Source organism: Microtus ochrogaster, chromosome 2 (assembly GCF_000317375.1).
Source record: "Microtus ochrogaster isolate Prairie Vole_2 chromosome 2, MicOch1.0, whole genome shotgun sequence".
NCBI lineage: Eukaryota > Metazoa > Chordata > Mammalia > Rodentia > Cricetidae > Microtus > Microtus ochrogaster.
The window spans coordinates 35272726-35287452 of NC_022010.1; positions in this window are offsets into that span (position 1 = coordinate 35272726).

The window sequence follows — 14727 nt, forward strand, 5'->3', positions numbered from 1 at the left end:
CCACTGTCTCAGTGGGTGGGTGCACCCCTCGTGGTCCCGACTTCTTTGCTCATGTTCTCCCTCCTTCTGCTCCTCATTGGGACCTTGGGAGTTATTCTTTAAGCAGTATTTCTCAGTGGCTTTTGCTTCACTTCCTGCCTTGCTTGTGTTCCTTCCCTTAATTCAACAATGGATTGTGACCGGAAAGTTTAAGCTGAAATAAACCTTTTTCTCCCTAAGTGTCTGGTTGTCAGAGGGTTTTATCACAGTAAGATAAACTACTATACCTTCAGTTTTCTTAATTTCAAAGCTATTGGTACTAGCATAACAACACACACAGTTGTTAATGATCAATTAACTAAGCTTTTATTAAATATGATGCTTCCTTAGAGTCTCATGGCTTAATCTCTTAAGAACAACATCTTTATTTCCAGCAAGAACATAGTATGCTATATATATATTCACAGATCCTTTAATTTATGCTCCTTGGGGATATGGTGGCATAGATACCTGTGGAGGTCAAAGGTCAGTCTTGGGTATAGTTATCCAAATGTGATCCATCTTGTTTTATGATGCAGGTTCTCTCTTTGGTTGGGATTGCTGAGTAGGCAAGACTGATTGGCCAGGAAGGCAAAGCTGTTGCCTGACTCTGCCTTTTAAGGGCTGAGATTGCAAGCATAAGCCACCATACCCAGCTTTTTCATATAGATTCTAAGGGTTTAACTCACAAGCTCGTGCTTGCTTGGCAAACATTAATGGCTGGGCTATCTCTGCAGTCTCATTCTTTAATATACTTTATTATAATATAAAATTTGCTGGGAATATTCTATGGTAGAGACATTTTATAAGTTCAATTCCTAGCACAGAAGAAATAAAAGAATGTCTATAACCCCATTCCTAGCAAGAAGGAATAAAGGAATATGTCTATAAACCCATTTCTCTTAGATGAAAAACTTGCAGTTAAGACAGATTCTCATGGTTCCTGACTTGTTCCAAGTCTCTCGGCAAATTATTTTAGAGCTGGTTTTCGGCACCAAGGTATTCCACACTTTGAAAAAGAAGCTTTAGCTTGGGAACTAAACTTTAATGTCTCTGACCTTTCTACTCCTTATAGCTGGTCACTGAATAGTTTAGACACATGGCGTGGTTGTGTTTCCATGAACACCATACGATGAGACAAGCCTTAATGACTAGCCCCAAATGGTAGATCACAGTGACACTGACCTGTGATTAGTGTAAAATGCCATTTCTAGGGAAAAGCCTTTAAAAAATCATGACTCACCCATTCTTTGCTTTCTTCTTGCCAAGGGGACTGCGGTGCTCCCGGGGTCAGAGGGTCAGACCTCTCACACACGGAGCTGGACAGTTGAGAAGGAAGCCACTAAGTCGCCCATATGGACTGTACTATGGATATTTTAAGGCACTGAAGTTTGGAATCGTTTATGCCACAGCACAATTTAGGTTACTCTGAATAGGCAATCCACTCTATGATGGCAACTGAGTTATCCATTCATAACGTATCCAAATGTGTTGTGCTCCCAAGAGTTTATGTCCAGTCATGATCAGAGCTGATAGATAAAACCGAATAAAAAAGATCCTGTGCCCTTTAGGCTCATCAGACAAGGCAGGACATACACCAAAAACCCTGAGGCATGACAATATGAAGCAGAATCCTCAAAATGCTGACCAGATACAGAGTCAAGGACTTTCAAACAAGCAATAATTACTGCCTTTTGGAAAGTGACATAAACTTCTAAGACCATGTGACCATGACATGTGCTTAAAGAGGGTTAGAATTTGCACGCTAGTAGAAACAGTAGGGATGGTGAGTCCGTAGGGTTGGTTCAGGGTAGGCAATGCCCAATGCTGTTGGCTATACTTCAGAAAGGTGAACTTGGAGATCTAGACTCATAATAGTTGTGCAGGAACCGAACCTTGGTGCTAGAATCTCAGGACAGCAGAAAATATCACCCACAGGACTTGGCCTTTGAAATAATGGAGCTCAGCTTCTTAGTAACAGAGGTACCCATGCCTATGGGCTGATCTCCCTCTTGTGGGACACTAATAATTTACTCAGTGGGACATAGAAGCAAGAAAATGTATTTCAGACCAAGTAGGTATATATTCTATTTTTTAAGAAGCTTCTCCCATGCTCAGTCGGTTTTCTATTAATTAGTTCAGGGTTATATACATTATTCCTTTTATTTGTTAGTAATAATTCCATGTCATGTCCCCCTTTCAATACCAAAACTAGACACTTCCAAAGTATTTTAGCATGGAAAGGGAAATGAAAAGCAGAGGAAAGCAAAAGCCTGCAGAATGGGAAAGCCTCAGCCAGAGGTCAGCTAGAAGGTTGCTATCTATAAATCATGCACAAGAGACCAAATCCACCAGATCAACAAACGGCATCATTTAATGAAGAGACAGCTCTCGAAGAAAGAAATGTAAATTTCCAATAAAGTCTTTAAAAAGCATTTTACATCCTCATCCATCAGGGATATGAAAACTAAAACTGCTTTGACGTTCCATATCACCCCAAGTTGGAATAGCAATCATCAAGAAAGAGGACAAATTAAATGGTGTTTTTGAAAAATGGTGTTTTTGAAAAAAATTCCAGTATTAAATATAAGACGCTGTAGGTAGCAATAAGTTTAAAATAAGAAAATAACGAAGAAATATTTGGGTTACACTTGGACCTTAGCTAACGTGTATGTATGGAGTATGATACGATTACCTACATACGAGGTAAGTAATATTTCAGCTTCTTCTACTTTCCCATCTTTAAGTTGAGAAGCTGAACTGTTTCTAGTTCCTGATCAATATAGCATATTTTTGGAAACTAGCTATGCTGTAGTCCTATAAGGCTTTTAGTGTCGACTCCTCCCATATGGTTGTAATGTTACCTCCTTGCCCTCCAACCTCTTTCCCCCCGATTCTCTCTAGTCAGAACAGACCACTCTTCCCCATTAAATCAAGCTCTTAGCTCTCTCACCTGAGTGAAGATATCTGCTCTCCGTCTAGAGACTAACCACTTTCATTTGCCCTACTTTCTTTTCCCTTTCTTCCTTCCTCCTTTCTTTTTCCGTTTAAAAATAATCACGTGTGTGTGAGTGTGTGCGTGCGTGTGTGCATGGGCTAGTGCTAGATGAGGGCATGAACACATGCTTTGGATATTAGTAGGCGTCATAGGACCTGAAGAGTTAGTTATCTCCTTCCTTCCTTTTTTCTGGGGACCACACTCCAGTTTTGGGGCTTGTGTGCCAATCATTTGTACCCACTAAGCCACCTGGCCAGTCCCCTTCCTTCCTTTTAATGTAGATGTCCTGGTATTCTATTAACACAAGCCATTTTTCTTTTCCGTTTCATAGTGTATAGACTTTATTTCATGTTGCATATAGTCATTTTTCCATTCTGTGTCCTAGCCAGCCTGCAGGGAAACTCTCATTGCTTATACGCCATCTTCTATTTTTGTCCCATTTCTTACCCTTTCCTAAGCTGGAAATTTCCAGAGTATACTAGATATTTTCCTGAATGAACTTTCCCCACATCTCTCTATTTTAGTGCTGAGACAAGGAACACTCAAGGTATCAGTGTGCAGGCAGCTGTGGCCGTATTTGACCCCACCAGGTACCCATCCCTCACAGTCTCTTTCCTTCCTTGTGCTAACCAGGGGACCCACAGCCCATTCCAGTTGTGTAAACGGAAGTTGAATCCCATGACTGCCAGGATATTTGTGGTTAAACCACTCGACCACCTCGGGATTGTGTTAACTCTTTGGGGTTTGAGGGAGTGTGTGTGGGTTGGCACTTGATTCAACTTAACAGTGAGTTTTCTTTTTCAGTTGTAACAGGATCCCCTGCTGTTTGTTCACTTTGGTAAAATAAAGCCACCAGCTATGAGGGTTGGTTTTGTTTGCTTTCCACCAAGGTTTAATATAAAACTGCCGTGATCCCAGTGGCACAGTTGAGGAGGCCCACTTCCTGATTGACTGTGGTGTGAAGTCATGCTCTCAACGGGTGTGGAGACTTCTTGCTAGAGATAACCGTGGATCTGAGTCTAAAGCCTCATAAGCATCTGTCCAGACACACTTGCAGTCAGTGTGCATTCTGATTTAATAGAACCTTAGCTTAATAAGTATAATCAGTTTTGTTATAAAACAAAACTTCCTCACTGCCTTTGGCATTGTCTGAAGTTGAGGAATATCCCAAAGTATGTTTTACTGTACTTTAAAAAGTAGTCTCTTGATCTATGGTTGATGGTTTCTGGTACATAACACACATGTGTCAATCCACAGGTCCTTACACTGAAGCAAGAGTCCTTAGATTCACATGAGAAGACAGTCAGTGAGACACAATACACGCATGACATTTCAAAGAGGTGTGTAGGTCATCATGTTCATCCACTTTGCAATTTAAGACAAAAAAATCACTGAAGACTGAAGACAGGGAAACCTACCCCCCTCATAGTTTCATAACTATCCAATGACAAGGGATATGTTTCAAAAGCATCAAAGCTAGAAGAGGGAAAGAGAGGCCTAAGAACTGCTTTTGATTAAGGGACGCGAGAAAGTCCATGAAGGCAATGTAAACTGTTGTCTACCATTTTAAAATCAAGGACACTTTGGGAAGTCAACAATAAACACACTTGAAATATCAGATTGTGGTAATGGATGAGCACTTCTTTCTTCATTTTGATAGTTGTGTTATGGTTTGTGTTAAATGACTCTTTGCTAGGGTTTGTGTGTGTGTGCATGTGGGTGGGCATGCCTCTGTGTGTGTGTGTACATACATGTCAATATGTGAAGATATGTTACATATAAGGACAATTATATAATGAGAGGGGAGAGAGAGAGAGCGAGAGAGCAATGTATGATAGAACACCATAAGTATTGCATCAATATTTCCTGGTAATTTATCCAGGAATGGTATGAACTTACAGAAATATCTCCAGTAATTGTTCAAGAAAAGTATTCCTCCTACCTTTCTTGAAATATGTTAAAGCTCAGAATTATATTTTTAGACAATGACCAAAGAAGAAAAAGACAATGCTGTTTTCAAAATGAACTTTACAGAAAGTTCTCCCTGATCATTGAAATTATGGGGAAAATCTCCCTTAGATTTATTGGGATTCTACACACAACCGTCCCTTCCAAGCAGGTAGAATATGAGAGTACGTCCCCACTATAGTCCCCTTGGATTGAGACCTTTCCCTCTTTGTCCCTTTGGCTTCCTTCATCCATGATGGAGAAACATCACATTGAAACACACATCTATGCAGTGCTTTGGGCAGTGATGTCTCTCATCTGTGTTTGCTCTATTTGTCAGTTCCTTTACAGAGTCAGGCTCTGGGCTCCTGTAGAATGTCCTTCAGGTTGAGATTGTTCGTGGGTTCCACATGGCATCCCTTAGCATTTGCCTCCCCCCGTCATGTTGCCCGTGAAGGCAGGGGTGATGTGATGCCTCTGCTATAGTGTAAATCTTATTTAGTAACCTCAGCTTGGCAAACCAGTGGGAGGCATTTTCGAACTGCACAGGCAGTTTGTTTCCTACAATCTAGTTTTGTAAAAAGAATAGGATTGATTATTCAGAATTCCTCAGATTCCTTACGGCACTTGAGATTAATAGTAGCATTAAATCCTGGTGATGTCAACCCTCTATGTAAAATTCGGAGCAACTGGGGGATAACAGCAAAGCAGAAGACCGAAAAACCGATGAATAACCTATATAATTAAGTTAGGTGACAAAAAACTCCACTGGGGCCAATGTACACCACTCTTAGTATGATATCTCCCTGTAGGGGAACGCACAGCGAGTCTACATGCCTAAAAGAAGAAAATTACCAACATCAGCAACAGGCATTCACTGTAAAACACCTTAGGTCAGCTTTGCAAACAGCTGTGACTAGAGAATCTTCCAAGACTCATGTCATATGGGCAGATTGCAGCTTCTCATAAGATCAAAATGGGTTCATGCAGGGATGTGCCTATAAACACATGACACAGAAACCGGTGTTTCTTTCCCAAAGGACCCTTATGTGGAGAAGCACTGACAACTAAAACTGAACAAAGATGTATGCAGACAAAGGGTGATGCAGAGACAAGGAAATTGGAGCAGGTAATCAGAACCAAGATGACATAAAGTCAGCCACTTTTATTTTTTTAGCATTGCAAGGACACAGTAGCATATCTGATGAGTATCCAACTATTTCAGCAGTAATCCTTTGTGCGGAAAGGTGGGGCAGCATGCTGACAATTCTCAATAAAATATGAGCTAAGAATTTTCTATGCAGCAAGAGTTCTTTTATTAGAAATTAGAAAGAGTGCTTTCATTAGAAAAGGCAAGCACAAAGTTCATGGTATGTGGGTACTTAGGGAACATTTTACAGTTGAGTCATGGGATTACAGAACACATTTCAGAAAGTTACAATTGTTAGAGAGACATCATCATCAGGTTTAGGATGAATATAAAACAGTAAGAAATCCCATCCAGCGATGGTTTTGATGGATGTTTGGTTTATGAAGGTACTATTCCCACCAACATCTGAATTTATTAATGAATTTGTAGATGGATGGACCATTAGGAAGTAAGGCCTGGCAAGAAGATGTAGGAAGTTAGGGAGTTGGAATTTTAAGAGTCTTGGCTGAAATACCCTTCTCCACCCCTTTCTGGACACCATAACATGAGCTACTTTGAACCTTATTTTTCAACCATGGTATACAGAACCAGCATCCATGGACCAAAATCTCTGCAAACATGAGCAAAATAAATCTTTCCTCATTTTAAATTATGTCCCTCAGGTGTTTTGTTATAGTGATGGTAAGTGCCTAACAGAAGAATTCAGAATAAGGTCAAAAATGAGAGCATCATAAGTCATGGCCATATGTTCAGGAGACGGGTCCTGCACCACCATTAAAAATGGGAAAAGAATGAGAAGACCCAAAGAAAACCTTGCTTCTCAGTCCTCGCTAATTCAGCTGGGGACAGCAGGTTCAATCTTGCTAGGTATGTCATAAGTCATAGGAAGTAAGCAACTGAGGGCTACAGACAGGTCAGTGCTTCAGACACATCAGTGCCATAAAGGACTATGATCCTCCTTTTGTAGAAGGAAAGAATGGATAGATACAACACAAGAGATGGTGAGTAAGAGTCTGGATCCTAAAAAAGAGTATTGAAAGCACTAGTGTGATATTCCAAAGTAAGTGAGTTTAAATCGATGGAAATTTGTATATTTTTCCCTGTACCATCTCTTCAAGAAACAAACAGTGTAGAGAAAATGATAATGAACTTTGCTGGGTTGTTGTGCTAAAAGCAAGTTTGCCACTAAAAGGCTAAGACATCAGTAAAAATAGATGACTTCAGGGTTATAGCATAAAATATTGAGGATAGTCATAAAATAATTTATCAAAATGAAAACAGAGCAGCATGACAGAATTGTATTTTAGCATCACATCAATCTGCTTACCACCTTCCACGTACCTCGCATACCTGTGTTACATTGAGACTATACACTTCTATCATCAAATGTCTGGATTACATGCAAACCCGTGAAGCGGCTCTTTCCAACCCATCTGGTTCATAGTTATGGGGAATTTTATGACAAGAACATCTGTTCCTTGGGATCTAAACCTTAATCCATTGTGAGCTCCCTTCATATTGGCAGCAGTAACCTCCACCCTTTATCTACTTGGGATGAATTCAAACAGGTGTCTCAGGAGCAAAAGTCCCCTCATCAGGTTACAGAGTGCCTTGGCAAGACAGAGTGTCCATTAATGAGATCCTCCTTCCACTGATGGGGAGAAGATGCCAAGAGAGCTCTTTCAATAGGGGCCTTGGAAGAGCTCTGTCCTGTGCTCTTTTGCTTCAGGTCTTAATTGATTGTTTATGAGATGTGATTTAGCACCTCCATAAGCCAGACATTCTCTGAGAAGAGAGAACAAACAAATTCACAGTTGACTCTCCATCTATTTCTGAGTGTGACAAGGACGCCTGTAAGGCCCATGTATTAAGCAGGTGGAAACACCCAATGAAGAGTGGGATGTGCGATGACTCTTAAGAAAACATGGCTCCTATGTCAGGATGGAAGAACAACAATGTTCTCCTTTGAGAGAGCTAGGGGGTGTTCTTTAAAATGTCATGATCCCTTGCATGCCCCTCCCCAAGTAGCACATAAACAACATGAAAGAGGATCAGTAACTCTGTGTTCACCATTTGAATCCATTCATTGTGTTTAGTAATATTACATGAAAAAATTCCTGTAATGTTTATATTTATTTTTTTAATTTTTAAATAAATTAAAAAAATTATATTTAAAAATATGTAGGAGAAAAATACATCTCTTGAATTCATACATATGGAGACACTTTAGAAGACCTTCAAAGAGCTGTCCTGTTCCCTCCTCACGAATGTCACCACCCCTCGTTCTATCCCTCTTTATCATTGTTCTCTCATGGCTTCTCTGTTGCTGTAATAAAGACCATGAGCAAAAGCAACTTGGGAAGGAAGTGTTTATTTCCTCTTGCACATTAATGTCACAGTTCAACATGGATGAAGGTCAAAGTAGGAACTCAAGCACGAATCTAGAGGCAGGAACTAAAGTCGACTCCACGAAGAAACACTTTGCACTAGCTTGCTTTCCAGAGCTTGCTCAGCTTCCTTCACACGCAATGCAGGAACCCCAGTTCAGAGGTGGCACCACCCACAGGAGGTTAGTTCTCCCACGTCAATCATTGATCCAGAAAATGCCCCACAGACTTATCCAAAGACCAGCCATATGAAGGCACATCCTGATGAAGTTCCCTTCTCCAACATGAACTTGTTGGTGTCAAATTGACAAAAGTCAACCAACACAGTGGCTACTCAACTTTCTCCTCTAGTTGATAAAAAAGAATTATAGAATTTAACCCTAATGGTGTTGAAGTTTCCACTGCACCTGCTATTTCACTTATTGTTTTTGCTTTACTCTTTCACAAAGAGTGAAGATATGAAGTTTTACATATGGGTGGCACTGAGCCAAAAATAAATGACCAGATGATCTTCTGGGGGTAATATTCAATAAATTAAGGACAAACTTTAAAAATTATTTTCCTTTTCATTTTTCTATACAACAAATAAAGTACAAATATTTAGTCATATACATATTGTCATTTCATCTTGGGTTAAAAGAAGGGATCCTCAGTTTTTTATTTATGGTATCGACTATGGTCATTGTTGCCCGATTATAGGATAATTGTGTGTTCGTGTATGTGGGTATGTGTTCGTGTGTGTGTGTGTGTGAAACCTTCTACAGTGGTAGATTCCCAGATGACTCTTTTAAAATGTCATTAGTAGTAGCCATCTTTCCCCATATACATTCCCTCCTCTAGCCTGCTCTTCCATGCCCATCCCAGTTTAACCCTTCCTGTTCCATTATTTCCCTTAACCCTTTACACCACTACTTTCTCTCTGTCCCCTCTTGAAATTTCTCCTTGGCCCCTTGCTAATTTTCTGACTTCGATGGCTATTACTAATGAAAGACATGTCTGAAGACTCAAAGCTAAGACCCACAATTGAAAGAAAGCAACCAGTGCTTGTTTTTCTTGGTCTCAGTTACCTCACTCAGAATGGCTGCCTCCTTCTCCATCCATTTATCCATGAATTTCATGATTTAGTTTTTATTAATAGGGGAATAGTATTCCGTTGTATAAATGTACCACATTTTCTTGTCCACTCACCACTTGGTAGACTTCTATGCTCTTTGCCCTTCCTGGCGATTGCAAACATAACAGCCATGAACACAACTTAACAGGCATCTCCAGCATAAGATATAGAGTCCTCTGAGTGCACGCTCATCAAGAGAGACATAGCTAAATTGCATGGTAGAAATATTTCCAGCTTTCTAGGAAGAGCCACACCAATTTGCACTTCCATCAGTAGAAAGTAAGTGTTCTCCTGTCCCCACATCCATTCCAGTATTTGTTTTCATTTGGTTTTATGATCTTGGCCATTCTGAGTGGCCAAGATAAAATGACTGGAAAGATAAAATCTCAGCATATATTTAATTTGTATTTCCATTTCTCATTTGAGTTTCATCTCCTTTGTATTTCATCTTTTAAGAATTCACTCTTTTATTGAAGCATGTAAGAGATACACACACATCATAGATTTAGAAGCCACTTTTCCTTCTGTGGCTTTATGGGAAAGCAAAAATCTTGTTTGTTTTTATGTTCCCTTGACAAGCATAAGAATTTTTTTTTTTAATTTAATCTGAGAGCTATATCTTTTCTTGTATTTACCTGGCCCCAGATCTTTTCACAGAGAGATTATCTATAGCTTTCAGGAACATATGGACACACTTCTCTGTTTTTGTTGTCTTAAGAGATTACTAGATATTTCAGTACTTTATTGGAGACTTAAACTCACTATCAGTAGACGGCTTGATCAGGTAAAAAAAATTCAAACAGTTTCCTGGTTGAATAAGATATACAGCTGTATCAATAAGAATTTATGAAATATTCTAAAGCTTGGTATGGCAAGATTATCTTGTTTTTTACTTTTACTGAATTTGAGAAGGGACAGAAAATGCTAGAATGTGAGAGTTGAAATATAGTCAACTTCTGGTGTTCCTGTGACCAGCACTCATTCCTAACAATCTCGAAAGTGATTCTGGGTATGATTTCCCTGAAGAGATGTACTGACATTTCCTTTTTCCTCCTAGTTTAATTATGATGCTTTGTCTTCATTGCCAAGCATTCTTGTTAGTCCTGGAGCTATGGTTTGGTGTTTAAGAGTGGATACAGTTCTGGCAGAGGACCTGTGACCATCCGCATCCATATTGGGCAACTCCCAGTTGCCATGGGTGACTGGACTCACATGCAGATACCTTCAAATGGGCATCCACATAATAGACATATATGCATGCCCACATGAAAACAATTTTTGTAAAGAAAGTATTCTTGTAGTTTTTACATATCTTCTCATATTAATTCTTTTTCTCAGTCACCTGCTCTCAGGAAGTTTCCCTTTATTCCTTCCCCTTTTTCCTCCTTTCCTCTTTCTCATCACCTCTGTTTTTCTTTTCCAGGTTTTTTTTTAAATTTTATTATTTTTTAACAAAAAGATTAGAAATACATTTTGATTTTTTCTTGTTTATCCCATCTTCCTTCCTATCCTTTCTACCTTTCCTCTTCTAGGAAATGGCTGTGTGAATTTTGTATACTGGTTCTTATACATATTCTCCCAGTTTACTACCTGTAGATGTACATAAAAGAGTGTGGTGCTGTTTTGTATATTGAGAGCTTCTGTAACTGCTGTGTGTTCCCTATAATATCTTCCAGATATTACTCCTCATGAGGAAGGTATTTATAGCTCAGAGGATGAAGCTGAGAAGGTAAAAGATAAGTTTAAACCAAACATCTAAATAATGCAAAAACTAAATTCAAAGCTAAGCTTTTATGCCTTTGAAATCTATTCTATTTTGATGTTGTTCATCATACCATGCCATTCAGGAGGAGAGTCAACTTTAACCCAATAGCCAATGCTTGTTACAGAACAATACAATAAAGCTTGGAGGAAACTCATTGCTTGGTCAGGCAGTTAAGTCCCAAGTAGATCCCTTACTTTGATATGTGACAAACTGACACTCTTTATTGATTATTTTCCTTTTGACACTCTTTATTGATTATTTTCCTTCATTTGTAGAATTTTATCTTCAGCAAATGATGTGGAAGTCCCCTCTGTCTGCTGTGATTACCATTGATGGATAAAGAAATTGCCTTGGCCTGTTGATAGGGCAGAGCGTAGGTAGGTGGGGAAAAACTAAAGGGAATGCTGGGAGGAAGAAGGCAACATTAGGGAGACGGACCCGCTGCCGGGGATAGATGTGCTGAAATTTTGCTGGTAGGCCACGATCTCATGGTGATACACAGATTAATGGAGATGGGTTAAATTAATATGTGAGAGTTAGCCAATAAGAAGTTAGAGCTAATGGGCCAAGCAGTGATTTTAATTAATATGGTTTCTGAGTGATTATTTCAGGTGTTCTCCAACAAAGAATATGGAAACACCATCAAATTAATAGCAACTTCTAATTTTTCAAATGCAGTATGACTTTTCAGAAAGTACCCATAGCCACCCTCTGCATGTGGGAATAAGTTGTAAAACTGTTAACAAGAGTTATTAGTCTTATTTTCTAGACCCCCAAAATAAATTAATAACATGGGTGAAGAATTCAGCCTCCAAAATCCAACTTGCTGGGTTAGCAGAGGTCTTCATAGCCCATTGTTTTTGTAACTGATTTTACTCTCAATAAAAATAATTTCAGTATTCATTTACCTTGGTATTCCACTTTGAAATGACATGATTGTACATTTTTATGTTTTAGGTTAAGGATACTTTCCAAAGCATTTTAACCTCTTTTACAAATCTCTAAGTAAAATTTAACCTGCAAAAAAATAGCTAACTCTATTCAACAACAAAAGTAATTCCCACAATACTTTCAGCTCTTGAAAAAAATAAAAGGGTGAAAGAAATAATAAAAAAAATAAAAGCAATATGCTAAGTTTTCCAAAATTGCTGTTGATCTGGGCACTTTGTGGATGTCGGTTCTCACACATCCCATAGTCAACTGGAGAACTTGAGAGGACATCAGCAGTCTTTCTACTAGACACTTCATTTTGTACCCACTTGAATGTTTTGTTCATTTTCTCCTGTAGATAAGACTATGCTGAAACATAACAGCTAAAAAGGAAATGAATGTGAGGTGATTGTTAGATTCAGCCATACTGTTGGATGGTTTTGAAACCAGATGGGTTGGTTGAACATTAAAATGTAACCTCTTGGTCTTTTCAGATTTGTGACCCCCCAGGCAATGCTGTTCTGAAATGCCTCAGACTTTCCCTGGAAAATCAAAGTTAGATGAGAGCTGTTGTTCTCTCCTGCTTGGTAAAGAAGTCAACAGGAACTAACAGTCTAGGACACAGGACTCTCACCCTCTAGAGAGTCCTGGAAAAATGATGATACCATGCCATTTTCATTTTTTAAGCCATTTTCTTCCATAGCTACATACTGAAAGGGTTATGTCAGCTCGCTATTTTCCCCCAAGTTCCTACTCCCTGTATGAACTTTTTTTCTTGTCAAGGAAGATGGAAAGAGTGTGGGAAGGCAGCTGCTAAATGCCAAATTGTCCAACCCTAGTAAAGGTTAATAATACGATCCAAGGAGATGAAAACCACTTCAAAGCAACTTAATAGTACAAAGCCAAAATACGTTTTAGGAAAATAAAAGTGCTTAGTTCTCCATTTGCTAATATTTTCAATTAAAAAATAAGAGGAAAGCAAAGAATCAAAAACATAAAACCCACCATAAGCAGAAAAACCGATCAAAACTACTGAGTAGGGATGGTTCAGGCTATATAATCATCATACAAAAATATTTCCACATTTATCATGGTTGCTTTCAATGTATTGTGGAAACTACAGGCAATCTAGAACTCTTCAAAAGAGGCACGGGTGACAGAAAGAAACTTCTAGAAATAGAAGCTACAATGCCTGAAATGGAAACTATAGTAGGTGAGATTCATAGCAGATACATATTTGAATTTAAAGAAGTACATGAGTTTGAATAACTCTTTGTTTAAAAAACACACACAAGAGGGGAAAATAGCAGAATAAGACAAAAGAAGTGCTTTTCTGAACCCAAATTTCAAAGAACTCAAAGAGCAATTAGTTATACATACATACATACATACATACATACATACATACATACATACACACATACATCTATATCTGTAATATGAAGAAAATTAGACAAATATAAAATTAAGTTACCTAAACTTAGTTACAAATAGGAGAATACTAATAAAAATAGCCAGACTAAAAAGACTTTATGTAGATACATAGTGATAAGTGATACAAAATAGAGTCACAGTGTCTAAAGCCATATTTTATAGACGATACCAAACTCTGAGGAAACATCTTTTTAAACTATTGCTTGATTGCACAAGTCCCTTAATTCTTTACAAACCAATGTTCTGTAGAATATTTTTATGGTTTCTTCTTATTAATATATAAAAAGAACACCAAGCAAGATTCACACTGAGGCTAAATGTAGCCGTCAGTCACAACCATGGGTTGATACTTTGTGCGGCATAAAAACTATGGCAAGCTGTTGCTGTAATCTCCGGTACATGTGAAAGTGCATCCATGTGTGCTGGAGCAGCAGCAGCCAATCCCTGGTGCAGCATTGCCAGAGTCTCCACTCCAGGCATCTGTCTTGTCCCCTTATATAACATGATTGCAAATACCCTTCCCTTCAACGGGATTTGCCAACCGAAGCATAATGGACAAAGTTAAAATGGTAAAGAAAAAGTAGGAAAACACTGGAATGGAATTAATTGTTCAAAGCGCTTGTAGTTTTAGTTTTTGAAGAGTTTTTGCACATCTATAGATAATAGAGATCATAACAGCAAAACACAAGCAAGAGCACACACAAAACACAGAGGAGCCATTTTTCAAGAAAGTCCAAATGGCCAGGGAAATAGATTGTAATGATCCTAACAAAAGCCAAAGCAATTCAGATTAAACTCAGCATCAAATTTGTTGAAATAAGAGCAGCAGAGCTGCGTCCCCAGCATCCGGCCGCCCGCACGGCTAGCTTTATACCCGAAATGGGCCTAGGCAGTTTCTTTATTAATAAGAAATCATTCCCACATCACAAATTCACTCTTAAACATAAGATTTTAAAGTGACCATCTTAGACAAGATATTAGGAA